We start from the raw sequence: 15,386 nt of genomic DNA on the forward strand, positions 1-15,386 counted from the left end.
ACTGGCGGTTATGCGCAAAATTTATATACCCATGAAAAAATGAATTATACATAAATTTTTGGACAAGATGGCAATGAACTATGTAGAACTGCCAAAAACATTCAGGGAAAGGAAAACCAATGATGGGAGAGAGAGAGAGAGAGGAGTTGGGGCTGAAACATTTTCAGAAGAGGAGGAATTTGCATCACTGTTTTCATTTTGCATCAAAAGATTGAACACAATTGAAATTTAAGCCAATTTTCTAATACAAATAATCAAAATTTATATTTAGGCCACTTTTCAACCTTTGAAATACGCAGCCAAATGTTAAAATCAACAATTAAGCTTTACAAATGCACGAAGGATGTTAAATTTCTGAAAGGAACACTAAGTAAAAGTTGAGCCAAACTTGAACTGAATATTGAAATCCAGACATCATATGTTGTAAGAATTCACATCCATCATTTTTGTATTAAAATATCAAACAAATTTTCAAGAAAGCTCAAATTCAATTCAAACACCTAGTTGAAAACTTATTATATATTCTTTGTTGACAAGAGATAAACAATTATAGTAGATGGCTCAAAAGTAGTAGAAAAGGTTTTCATTGTCATGTACAAAGCAAAGTATATGGTGAGATAACTCATACAGCTTCATAAACACCGTTTTTATTGATGTAAGAATAAACATATAATAGTGAATTTTACATAAAATGTAGTTAATGAACAAGGAACAAATAAGTGGCATTGGTATCATCCTTAAAAACAGGAAATGAATTAAAAACTAAATGTAATAAAACAAATAAATTTTTCTAAGAGAGTATAAATTAGCGACATTGCTATTACTGTTAAGAAGAAAGAAAACAAAGAAAAACATGCACACATTGCAGGAATTACACTTTTTATAATATGCAACGAATACACATATAATAAAGCAACTTTAGCAATCTAGTATAATTTACACACATATTGTATAGTACTTTCATGCATACATACACATAATAAAAGAAAAAAATATATTTAATTAGCAAAAAAATAGCACAAAACAATTAGCACTGGTATTACCCTTAAAGAATAAAGAAATTTTTAAAACAAAATTTTCCACACAATTAGCACAAAAATGTACTTTTTATAATATGAGAATAAATATATAAGAGTGATGAAATTTTCCATACTCTAATGTATTTTGTGCATGTGGTATTTGCATGTATACACGCGGCCGGAGATCTCGCGGAGCACGTCCGCCGCGAGGTCCGACCATCGGACCCTGTCCATGGCGGCGCGGCTTCGAGATGCCGTCGACAACAATTACGATGGCGTGTTGTTTGAGTCGGTGATATTTATGGGCCGCTGGACCGATGAACTGAGCCTTCAAACCTGCAGCCCACCAAATTTGAGCCCATCGCAATTATGGGGCTGCGAGTTTCACCTTGCAGGGGTCGATCACCGGCCGCAGGGGCTCGCCGCAGCCAGAACTCTTATATAGTCTGTATTATTTTGCTCAAGAAAATAATATATACTTTTAGAGTCCGTTATATTAATGAAACCAGATCAGTTTCATACAGAGTTATGAAAGTAAAAAGGTGTCCAGGGCTTATTACAGACCAGTGAAAAATCCGGCCAAATGATACACCCCTGAAAGCAAACGCACTAGAAAGGAAAGGCGTGCCAAATGCCACGCCTTGCTCCACTGCAGCTTCTACCTCTGATACACCCCTGATCTTGAGCTTCTTAAAAAGAAAAGATATACTCCTTATTATTTTAACCCTCAAAGGAAAAGCCAGAGCCTACCTTTTTTTCATTCCAAGGTATGGATACATCCAAGTAGGTCATGTTGCATGTATAACATGACTGGGAGTCTGCAAAGAACAGCAGTACATCCAAGTAGGTCATGTTGCATATATAACTTGGGAAAAGGCGTGGCTAAACCTCGTCACACAATAGCACGGCTACACTTATTTTTATCGCCCACAAGCAATGTAGTAGGTACACTTCACTTGGTTTTATCCTTCTCTCTCTCTCTCTCTCTCTCTCTCTCTCTATTTATTTCAAAATGTTTTGAAATTATTTTTGGAAATGATATTATTTTACTTATTGTAAATATATCTATTCATATCTTTTCGTTTCTCCTTTTATGTATTTTATTTCATTTTTTCAAGAGTTAACTTTTTTACTTCTTTGTATTATTTGAATCTATGAAATTTGTTTCCAAATTTATGAGCATTTTTTGAAATCTCGAATATTTTCAAACTCCATTACCATTTTTACAATTCAAGTTTTTCTTACAAAATCATGAATTTCTTTTGAATTCGTGAACATTTTTCATTGCCAATTTTTTTTTGAACCTATGAACTATTTTATTTTCTGAACACTTTCAAAATATAAGAATTTTCTAAATCCATCAAAAACGAACATTTTTCTTTTTATTGAACGGCTAGTTGTTGACTTTTCACTGGTTACCCAGCCAGGTGAGCGAGAGAACTACATAGATTGAGTGACTAAGGGAAGCCTTACTAAGCCACGACCTAGAAAGCATGAGCACGAGCGTCAGCTTCGATTTTCTGGCGCCTGACACGCTGAAGAGGAGCTCTCATATGCATGTGGCAAGCCACACGCCCGCCTCGCTATAGAAATAGATATTGACCGGCTCACAAAGCACGTCCATCCCATCACTCCCTAGCACAAATATAAATTTGTTATCACCTATAGGTACGTAATACGTACGCTTTACATGTTTTTTTTGTCTTTTTTCTCCCTTTTTATTCATATCAAAACGTTTAAATACATATATTTGGATTTTTTTTATTTTACTTACTGTTAAGAAAAATGATCATGTATTAAAAAAGTCCATTTTGGCAAAAGCCCACTTCGAAAAAGCCAACTTTGGCAAAAAGCCAACCGATTCAGTAAACATTGTTTTCGTCCATTTTGGCCCATTTTGTTTTTTTTTTGCCCATTCAGTGTGTTGTAGCATGCCATTTGGGGCTACGTGATGCATTTCATGTTTAAAACCATTACGAGCTCTTATTCTAGACAAAATATTACTTTTACACTTTGAATTTTTTTTGAAAAAGTATATACATTGACATATATTTGTTGTATGCACATACAAAATTTCATGAACATATATTTTCAAATGTGATATACACAAAAGGACAAATACATTTTTTGGATTAGTTTAAATATATTGATTGAAATGGCCTTTTTCTTTGTTGTTTTTGGGCTTGATATTTGCCTTTTTGTGTAGCTCGCAAATATTCGAATTTCATGAACATCATTGCGGCGAAGCAGCGACACGACAGAGCGGTACTCACCGAGGTCCCACATCATTCATCTCCGTATGGCCTCCTCCAACGTCCTCTTTTTCTTGCCCATCGTAGCGGGCGGCGACTAGGGGATTTGGAGGGGAGGGGAGTGGAGTGAGTGAAAGTGAGGACGTGAGGTGTGGGGTCTGATTAAAATGCGGTGGGTGTGGGCTGTCGGGTCGACATGGGGGCCGTGCAGACTCCCCTACACAACCCCTCCATTTGGGACCGGACTGGGAATTTCGGACGTCCGCCCGTGTTGGAGATCGTAAAGTGTCTGAACTGTTCAATCCAGAGACACAAGAGAAAATAAGCATCTACTTTGGACCCTTACACGCCAAAAAGAGAGTGAGCATAGTGGGACCAGTGTTATATTCCATTGATTTCACTTAAATCGTAATTCTAGGTAATATCAATTTTAAACAGTAAATTAGCTCTCATATCCAGGTTTTGTTTTCACGCAGTAATCTAAACAATTTTTTTAGGGTCGATCTAACCAAACTTATAAACCTCCAGTTGTGTTGAGTACATTTTAAACAGTGCATTTGGAATGAAGGTAGTACAAAATATGTGTATCAAATTAACACCATGTACAAATGATTGTTCAGCTCAAGAGTTCAATTTGAACACTATATCAGTCTAAGAACATTGACAAACAAACTCAAGACCTCCTCATTATAGATGTGGAGAACTTCGTAGGATGTCTGAGGCGCTACCAACAACATATTGTGGGCTGAATAAGGAAGTTATTTTCTAAATTAATTTGTATTATTGATTATTTCATAAGATGAAGAACACACATGTGGCGGGCCACTCTACTAGTTAATAGATAAAAGTAGCAGCATTTATGTCTCCAGATATTTATTATATGATGAACCTAAAATACTACTTTGGCACCACAAACGTCGGTACCCTTTTTTTTGGCATACTACCTTGGTCCTGGTTTAGTCCCATCGTATTTTGGATTATATTTTGATTATGATTTTAACTAATAAAAAACTTTCTCCATCCCATAATATAGGACATTTTTTGACACTAGTATAGTATAAAAAATATTTTACATTATGGGACAGATGGAATATAAGTTATACATAGCAAACAATAAAATCTTTGAAATTAGATTCAAATACGAATCTAATAATATAATTTTTTGTCACATGCATAGACATTTTGATAGTAAATATGTGGTCAAACTTTGACCCAGACTATAACAGTGACTGAAAAATCAGGACGAAAATAGTACGTCCAAAACAGACTAAAAAAGAAAGTATTAACCCAAACAGACAAAACGTTTGTAAAAGCGGACATGATTTGGGTCTTTGGTTGGAGTTTCCTTAGAGCATCTACAGCTAGACTAGGCAAATCTGGCCCTCAAACGCTCGTGGATCACCGAGCGTCTCTGTATGCAGTGACCGATCGGTCCTCAAATTTACTCATCTGCATCTGGATATCTCAGACTAGAAATTTTAAATCCATACAACGGATAAAATACACGTACTACGTAGATTAACTACCCTAATCTTTGTTGGAGGTGTCCACTACTTCTGTGCCCGGCTCCGGGTACCTGGGCGGCAGCCGCAGCTCCGGCTCCTCCGTATCGGCCTTCGCATCCAACTCCGCTTCGACCTCGTCGAAGAGCGTGTTGGTCGCTGCTTGTTCCTGCCGGATGGACTATCGGTCGGCCTTCACATAGGCCTCATCCTTGATGGACTCCAGGATAGGCTCTGGCTGGCAGGGCGAAGAGGAAGGAAGTGGATGGACTGTGGTTGGAGAACGTCGGGCGGCTTAAATAGCTGGATTTGGCCACGGACGGCGAGCCGGAGCGGTGCCACACGGCTTTCACACCCCCACCGGAGGAGACATCCGTCGAACCGCCGAGTTGCCGGGCGATTCCGCCTGGGACCCCTTGATCAGTCTGACGTGACAGACACACATGGGTGTGCCCCATATCCGTCTTGTATTTGGGCTGGATATGAGGGGTGCCGATCAGCCCGGGCTTTGAGGCCATTTGAGAAGCCCCGATGGGTCGCACTTTGATGATCAGTCAGTGACTGGGCCATCCGTCCGAAACGTTTGACGTGGGTTTTGGGAGTCCGGCCGCAGAGAGCAGAGCAGACTAGAAGAGGAGAGGGAAGTGAGGTGATCGATCCGCTGTTGCGCAACAAGCACCGAGCGATTCCATCTGCTTCTTTCTTGGCAGCACTTGTGGTCCCGAATGCACGCACAGCGAGTGGGCATGTCAAATAATTAATTTGTACGAACGCAGCTTAAATGTATTATAATCTACATCATCTTTAGTCTAGAATTTTCTACACGTACATTTTCTTAATCATACATCAAAATCACTATCATGATATTTGTTGAACCATGTGTTTTAGATATATCTACCATAAATATGTATGACTATAAAATATATACAAGGATTAGAAAATAATTCCTGCTACAAAATACAATTTTAATTTAACAGAACGCACGGGTATATTTTAATAATATCCATTACAAATATAGAACTAATAAATAACACAACATTAAAATTGTTATGTGGTTAACTGTACCAAATATATAAATAATGAAAAGTTATACTCCTTAATAAATATGCATGCAAAGTATAAATATTTTGTATAAAATATATTTGTGTTGGACCCAAATTTATATTTGAACGACATTGGTTGACACACACTTTTGAATATGCGAGATAAATAATTAAGATCAAATATATAAAAAGATTTTAATAAAATAATAACTGTCTGATAAAAGGTGTACCGTGCATATTTGAGTATGAGAGATAATAGCGCTTACATGATATAGAGTAAAATAATTCTTATGAACTCATGAGTTGAATTTTTTTTATCTTAATCTGCACTGGTCTAACACTAATTTCAACAGTTTAAAAAATTAACTGCTTCAAATTATATGTTGTTATATTTTTTGTATTGTTTTTTTAATTCATATAAATAGATTTATATTTTTATTTATTAACAAAATCAAGTTTGCCAAGTTATGTCAAAACACAAAAAGACATAATTTTGAAAATATTATACTAATTGTTTATTTATATATAATTTTTTTGGTCTAAATCATATAAAGGCATCTGAGAAATATATTCATCTCTCAATCAACTAAGTCATGCAGGCTGATATGACTAAAATGTATTAATAATTTTTTATTGTTTCATGCTTTTATAATATTTTGTATAACAATTTTATTATGGGTGTGTCTAGGGCACATCTAGATGTGCTCTAGTTATTGCACATCTAAGTGAGTGAATCAAACATAAAGAGAAAAAGAAAAAAGAAAAAGAAAATATCCACACGAATCTCGACGTAAAATCAATGACATATAACTTAGATGTGCGATACTTATGGCACATCTAGATGTGCTTTAGGAAAACTGTTTTATTATCTTTTATGGAGTAACCTATTAATTTGATGCACAGAGCCAGTTATTGTTTTATGCATGTTTTTGACTTTCGAATGCTTCCCGCAACCTCGCCAGAAGGAGCCGCCGGCAGTAGGCACCCAATATAGAGAGACGAACCCTCATGAAGATCCTTCAGTGGCCACTATAGTCTGCAACTCGGGTGAGATAGCATCACCACATGCAGGAACTTCCTTCCCATCCAAGGAAACCAATCTAAGGCTATACCACCGCACGCATCAGCGACCTGTCCATGCCCACTCTCTGTAAGGGAACCCCGATGGGGAAGCTATTCTACGTTATCGCTACGCCTTCCTGACTGCGAGCAACCGTGTTGCCATGATCTGTAGTGTTGCCACCTAGAGAATTCCCCACACCAGCTCACACTTCCGCATGCACCTTTAAAGGCGTAATACCAGGTGTAGAGGCCAACTGTACAGGCTCAGTCACACTTGAAGTGGTCTTCGGATCCCTGGATAATTTCCGAAGCGAGGAATTGATCTTCAACATAGTCCCATTCCGCAGTGGCTATCATGCACTGCTCAGACAAACTGCATTCGCCAAATTCAATGCGGTACCGCACTATGCATACCTTAAGCTCAAGATGCCAGGCCCTCGTGGAGTAATTACGGTCAATGGAAACACCGAACGCTCCCTCTGAACGGAGGAGCACACGGCGGCGCTTGCAGCGGAAGTACAAAGCAGCCTCTCCAGGAAGTTCTCCAGTCCGGTCATTAAACGTCCGGACACCGTCAAGCGCGCTCGGAGTAACCTACAACAAGACCGCCTGGCACATTCCGAGCAGGCGTAGCAATGCGGCCCCAACCCCAACCCTCGCAAAAAGGCGACGTCAGTACTTCGCGTCCATAACTACGCCCTGGAAATACCATGGGCATAGGGGGAGGGGCACCATCCCGGCATGCCCAAAACACAGCTTAAACCGCACCAGGGGCTGCCGATTCTTTACTTTTCTCTTACTTCCAGGACTCTACTCTTCGGAAGGCCTGTTCGGCAGTTCAATTGCCGCACAAACGATGCAAGGACCAGGGAAGAAGACAAGCCATGCCGCATTACGGAAATCCCAGGTGGTCTCTATCACGAGCAGTATACCTATTTCGCATACTATTCCGCAGCTTGCCCCTGGAGCAGACATGTTAAATAGTCCAACTTTTCATTTATCGCATTACTTGTATCGTTCTGCTTTGGTCGCAGCTATTTTCAATAAACAATGCATAGCTTTTGTCTATTTTTTGCATTATTTTTTTATAAATAAATGTTCCCTAACGACATGTTGCACCCGTACAACTTGATACGGCCAAAATACGGTAGGGGCTTTTTGCACCCCCTCAATATGGTGTGAGAAGTCTGAACACTTCCACAAGTGCGGTACCCCGAACTTATAGCACTATATGCATCGGCTCCGAATCATGTCTTGGGTCAATAGTTGGGTTTGCCCGGCTCCTATGTTTTGGTGCCTTGCACTCCACTATATCGGCTAAGGTAGCACTAGGAGAACCACTGCGATTGTGCCCCAGTTGAGCTGGGCCGAGCACCTCAGTGGAGAAAGCTAAAACTAACTGTCATGATGAAGCGAGAGATGGTCGCTAGTCGAGAGGTTTTTTCGAGTCCCTAAAGACATATGCCGCTTAGGGCGAAGAGTCGGCTCTGTCCGGCCAATGCGTGGATAGCGCCCCGAACTCGGTCTTCCGAATACTAGGGGCTTCACCGAAATTTAAAATTATAGAATTCTATGGCTAAGTGAGAGTGTTCACGCATTATAGTCTGATTGCCTCGTTCATTGGGTTGAGCGCCTCCCTCGAAGGACCCAAATATGGGAAAAAGAGCGCCCAGGTTTATCCCCGAACACCCCAACACTAGCGGCAAGGGGGCAGAAGCCGACGACTCGCCATCTCTCAGTATTGATAAATAGCCGCACAGAAGGTAATATTTTAAATTCAAGCAGCATTGCTCAGCGCATATGAACAAGTTTTCAGCGCACAGGACAAACACGAGCGAGTTTTACTCAAAAATTACATCCCTAGTACATTCATCCGCCACAAGGCGGGCACCCTTCAGAACATCCTTATAGTAATTTTCGGGCTTGTGATGCTCTTTCCCCGCTGGTGGCCCGTCCTTCACAAGCTTCTCCGCATCCAGCCTGCCCCAGTGCACCTTAGCATGGGCAAAGGCCCTACGGGCACCTTCAATACATATGGAGCGCTTGATGACTTCGAGCCTTGGACAGGCCTCCACCAGCCGCCGCACCAGCCCGAAATAGCTCCCAGGCAGAGCCTCTCCAGGCCACAACCGAACTAGGAGGCCCTTCATGGCCTGTTCGCCCGCCTTGTGGAGCTCGACCAGTTGCTTCAGCTGGTCGCTCAGGGGCACAGGGTGTCCGGCCTCAGCATACTGAGACCAGAACACCTTCTTTGTCGAGCTGCCCTCCTCGGCTCGATAGAATGCGGCGGCATCGGATACACTCCGGGGAAGATCTGCAAATGCCCCTGGAGAGCTCCGGATTCGGGTAAGTATCAAGTAACTCACGTTTACGTGTTTACTTTGCATAAAGAATGCCTTACCCGCCGCTATCTTCTTCACCTCATCCAACTCCATGAGGGTCTTCTGGGATTCGGTCTTGGCAGACTTGGCATTTTCAATAGCCGCCGCGAGCTCGGAAGCTCGCATCTTCGAGTCAAGCTCCAAACTCTCATGTTTCTTCATGAGAACCTGGAGCTCTTGCCGCACCTTGCCAACCTCAGCCTCATACCTCTCCCGCTCGGTGCGCTCAGCGGCCACACTCTTCTCGGCCTCGAGCAGCGCTTGCTTAAGGGTCGCCACCTCAGATGTGGCCCCTACAATAGCCATGTTAATCCTGTCATTTCTTGCAATTGCACCTTTTTTATATAAATATTCAACCAAGGTATTTCTTGCCTTCATTGTCCTCGAGCTGCTTCTTGGCATGCTCGAGCTCTTGCTCGGACCTTTCGAGGTCCTGCTTTAGCATGTCCACTTCCGCAGTTAGTGCGGCGGACGCAAGCAGAGTAGCCTGCACATGCATATTGATTCATTTTTGTTAGACTCCTGCGAATTCTGTTTGATCCTCTATTCGGCTTTTCTTCCCAAACGCCAAACAGAGCATCAGGAACTACTGTCTATGCGGTACTATTATTTACACTTTCTTTACTTACCTCGAAGCCTGTCAAAAGGCTACTACAAGCTTCAGTTAGTCCGTTTTTTGCAGACTGAACCTTCTGGACCACCGCACTCATAATAGCGTGGTGCTCCTCGTCGATGGAGGCGCCTTGGAGCGCCTCCAGCATATTGTCCGGCGCCTCCGGTTGGACGGAGGCCGCCGGCACGGTGGACTTGCTCCTCTTGGAAGGAGGTCCCCCGCCGGACTCCGGAACCTTTGAAGGTTCCGGAGCGGTGTCCGGCCTAGAGCCAGACTTGGAGCCCTGGGGGGTTTCATCCCCCTTACTCCTGGAGTCCGGGAGGTCGCCTCGCGGCGCCTCCAGGACCACCTCCTCCCGGATTGGAACCTGTTGGGACAACACTTCGGTGTCGTCCGTAGGACGGGGGGAGGAAGCCGTCGGAAGTGAGTTCACGTCCGACGAGTCCAGTGAGCCGCTCGACGACGCGTCGAGCCGGTCTTTGGGTGGGCTGCATAAACACATTTGACATAAGGGAAAGTTGTGCAATAAACGAATACTATGAATCACTCCGGTATCCGGATACTTACGATTTTGCCAGGGGCTTGGCCCTGGGCTGCCACTCGTCTCCGCCGTCGTCGGCGTCGGCGGAGTAGTCCGGAGGAAGGGTTTTCCCCTTCTTGGACCCTCCGGCCTCCTCAGAGAGGGCGGCCTTCCTTTTCTTCTCTCCTTCCCGCTGGAGGGGGAGAGGTTTCTTCTTCTTCCTCCTCGTCTTCGCGAGAGGAAGGCGCTTCGGGACCGTCGGATGATGAATCCAACACCTCCTGGCGCCGGGCGCTCTTTCGAGTCCGCGTGGCCCTTTTCATGGCCTTCTTCTTCGGCACCACATAGGGTGCCGGAACCAGCAGCCTCGCCAAGCGAGCGTCCGCTGGGCCTTCGGGCAAAGGGGCCGGACAGTTGATCTGTCCGGACGTCACCTGCCAATCCTGTCAGAGGAAAGGGAGCTTAGATCCCGCATAGAGTCAAACTATGGAAAACTGATACCCTGTAAAAGGAAAAAACAGCTTACCGCGAGCGCGTGACGCTGCATGCTGAATCCGCGATCCTTGGTAGCGGATGCAGGAGCCTCGGCGCCCTTGAAAAGCATCCTCCAGGCATCTTCGTACGTCGTGTCGAACTCCCATAGATTGAAGGCCCATTGTTGACATGGGAGGATCAGGCGGATGAGCATAACCTGGACTACGTTGACAAGCTTGAGCTTCTTGTCCACCAGGGTTTGGATGCATGTTTGGAGTCCGGTCAGCTCTCCTTTTTACCCCAAGACAGGCCTATCTCCTTCCAGGAGGTGAGCCACGTAGGGGGCCGGATCGAAACTCAGGGGGTGCAACCCATTCGGCGTCGCGCGGCTCGGTGACGATAAAACCACCATGATTGCCACCCCTTCAGGGTCTCCACAAAGGAGCCCTTGAGCCACAGGACGTTGGCCATCTTGCCAACCATGGCACCACCGCACTCCGCCTGGCTGCCGCGCACCACCTTTGGCTTGACGTTGAAAGTCTTAAGCCATAGGCCGAAATGGGGGCGGATGCGGAGGAACGCCTCGCACACGATGATTAACGCCGAGATGTTGAGGACGAAGTTTGGGGCCAGATCGTGGAAATCCAAGCTGTAGTAGAACATGAGCCCCCGGACAAATGGATGCAGAGGGAAGCCCAGTCCGCGGAGGAAATGGGGGAGGAATACCACCCTCTCATGGGGCCTAGGAGTGGGGATAAGCTGCCCCTTTTCGGGAAGCCGGTGCGCGATGTCGCTAGCCAGATATCCGGCCTTCCTCAGCTTTTTGATGTGTCCCTCCGTGACGGAGGAGACCATCCACTTGCCTCCCGCTCCGGACATGACTGGAGAAGGTTGAGGTGGTAGTGCGGACTTGGGCGCTGGAGCTCGAGTGCGCAAGAATGGATAGGCAAAGGAGGAAGAAGGCGTGGGTGAAAAGGTGGATCCTTATCCCCTTATATGGGTGCACGCAACTACGTGTCCCCACCAGCCTGATAAAACTCGCTTATCTCCAAGCGCTATAATGAATGGCGCGGTTGGGTTACCCACGCCTGTATTGATGAGAATCTCGGAATAAGGGGACACGATCTCTGCTTTAACAAGACGTGCCAAGGAAACCGCCTCGCATAACGCGCTAAGATGGGACAGTAAAACGGTTCGAATAAAAGCTTGGCTGTGGTGTGATGTAACACTACGGAGTACGTCAGCAGATTAGATTTGTGTAAATATTATTCTCTCTATGGCAATATGTGGAAACTTATTTTGCAGAGCCGGACACTATCTTTGTGTTCAAAATCTTCTATGAAGTACTTGGAGGAGGAACCCGTCTTGCAATGCCGAAGACAATATGCGCACTGGACTCGTCGTCATTGAAGCCTGGTTCAGGGGCTACTGAGGGAGTCCTGGATTAGGGGGTGTTCAGATAGCCAAACTATACCTTCAACCGGACTCCTGGACTATGAAGATACAAGATTGAAGACTCCGTCCCGTGTCCGGAAGGGACTTTCCTTGGCGTGGAAGGCAAGCTTGGCGATACGAATGTTCAGATCTCCTACCATTATAACCGACTCTATGTAACCCTAACCCTCTCCGGTGTCTATATAAACCGGAGGGTTTTAGTCCGTAGGACAACATACACATCAACAATCATACCATAGGCTAGCTTCTAGGGTTTAGCCTCTCTGATCTCGTGGTAGATCTACTCTTGTACTACCCATATCATCAATATTAATCAAGCAGGACGTAGGGTTTTACCTCCATCGAGAGGGCCCGAACCTGGGTAAAACTTTGTGTCCCTTGCCTCCTGTTACCATCCGGCCAAGACGCACAGTTTTGACACCAACACTAACCCTAACCCTAACTCTGTTCCACCATTATGCACTTACAAAGAGCCGAGGATCCATTGAAACCATGTTGATGTCCTCGTCCGAGCTCTCCTCGTCATTCCAGGATGGCATCCTCAACTTCTAGTGGCAGCAATGGCCGCGGCGGCGATAGCGATAGGCTAACCTAGCTCACAGCACCAGGGAGAGGGGAGAGGATGAGGATGAGTGAGAGCGAGCAAGGAGGAAGAGAATGAGCGAGTGGCTGAGCTCGCTCGCTCTCACTTATTGGCCGACCGACAGCCGACGTCCCGACAGCGGACGGGCCGTTAACGGCCGCCAACGCGCGCTGGCCGCCCGTTAGCCCGCGTGGCAACTGTTCACGGGCCCAACCGGTCAGAAACGTGGTTAGCGCGGGCGAAGCGAGCGTTTTCGCGAGTTGGTAGTTTTTTGCCACGGTTTAGGAAAAATTTGGTAGTTTTTCGCACAAAATCATAGAGTGGTAGTTTTTCGTCATGTTTCCGGCAAATGTGGTAGTTTTTGGCTAAGTACTCCCTTATTGTTAACTTAGACCCAATTATATACTTCTAACACTCCCTCGCGGTCATAGCGGGACCGAAGCAGGCGATTGCGACTGAAATTTGAAGTCTTGCTCTTCTGCCCGTCTTCTCCGTTGTGCCATCATTAACTGTGTCTCTGATAGGTCAGTACCTAGGGCTGTGACAGCGTCCCCTTCTGGTGCCTTTCTTGTCTCTCGTCTATTGCCTCCCGCTATCACAGCGGAGTGCCATGGATGCATGATGACGTGGAGGCTATTAATTGGAGTTGCTACTGATGAGTAACTGTAGACGTAACTCTGTATGTCAATGTTAAGGTAGCCGATCATGATGTAGTTGTGGTCGAGGTAGTCATGGCCGACGACGTAGTCATCGTGGATGATAAAACCGCACAAAGCCGGAGACACAAAAATTGCACTATGTTCTATGTGACGGAGGCACGGAGCTGCAGTCATAGACGATGCACCTTGCGGATGTCGAAGTGTGTTGTCGATGTAATTCCGCCGGTTTTTCCAGGACCGAAGGAAACCCGACAAGCACTCACCGGTTTTTTCAGGACCGTGTGACCGTGAAAGGGGTCAATACTACAGTGATGCTGTGTTGATGTGGTCGTGTCGTCGTGCATGACGCGATTTATGTCATCTTCATGACACGTCTTGCAGTAATATTGTCGGAGGATGCTAGAGAGTCCATCTTGTGCACAATGTGCCGGCGGTGTATTTAGACGAAGACCACGCTGATGAAGGCCTTTGCGAGAAGATGTCGGCAACTTAAACTGATAAGTACTCCAACAAAAGACCGTGGCAGCTAGTTCTTGTATTAACCCACAAGCTTTATGAGACAACATAGTAACTAGGTAGAATTAAAACGACAAGCACATTAAAACATTGTGACAGCTGGATTTTTATAAGCACGGCCAAGCTTTTATGAAACAACGACACAATTTGGTAGAACTATTTTTTTTTGGCAGGCACAATTTGGTAGAACTAAACTGACAACCGAGTAGAACAAATCATTTGTGGCTAATTTTACGATAGGGTGTGTCTAGGTCTCATCTAGACGTGACATAATTATGTCACATCTAACTTTTAGATTGCTATGCTAGTCCTTCCGTGAATTAACTTCAACTGTTTTCGATCAATCTACCCATGTTCAGTTTGGGAAAAAATGTTGAAGGAGCATATAGAACTTTGAGTTACCAACGACTATTTTCTGTCCATGAAAAATATTCATGTGTTGATTCTTTTTTGTGGGTGACATATGTTGATTTATGCCAAGTTAAACATTCACATAACTCATTATAATCTTCCTGAAATTTAAAAAGTGCATACACACTATTTGAAGAAAACAAGCGGCTGGCGCTCACACACGCATGCATGCAGTTTTGTGGTCTAAATTTTGTCTTTATTCATGACATGACATATACTAACAAAATGGTCACATGGGTTGGTCAGCGCATTTAATTCCATATTTGTTGGATGTGCATGTGCATTTATTCGGGTTTTCAAATTTTTAAAAAGTCATATATTTCAAACCGTGTGTCGAAATTCAGATCTGTTTTCACCATTAAAATCCTCGCGAAGAGATCTTTGAAGCTAGATCCCGCATGGGTATGTTTTAATGAAAAAATTTGATGCAAAATTTGGTGCCATATGGTGCAATTCTATTACTACATCGTGCAATTTTAGTACAACATGGTGCAACTTTTTTCAAAACCATCTTTTAAAGTTGCATGATCGAAATTCTATGAGATTTGCAACCTAGCGACCATGACAACCAATATTTAGTGATGTGCAGATGGTCTACTACCCGGCCAACTACCTAGTAGGCAATGTGCAATCCTCCCCTTCCCTATTCGTGGATGATATCGTTTTTCATTGTTGTCATACCATGCCCCACCTACCCTACCAGTTATATGTGCAACTTACTCTGTTGGTTCAGCTAACTTTCTTGTAGTCGATGGGCAATTCATTTTCCTCCATACTTGTGTATACGTAGTTTTAGTTGGCAGGGGCAATAGACGTAGTTGCACGTAATCTGCTAGGCAGTTGGCCAGGGCAATAGATAAAGTTGCACATCACATCAACATGAATTTGTTGGATGG

Source organism: Triticum aestivum, chromosome 3A (genome assembly GCF_018294505.1).
Source record: "Triticum aestivum cultivar Chinese Spring chromosome 3A, IWGSC CS RefSeq v2.1, whole genome shotgun sequence".
Taxonomy (NCBI): Eukaryota; Viridiplantae; Streptophyta; class Magnoliopsida; order Poales; family Poaceae; genus Triticum; species Triticum aestivum.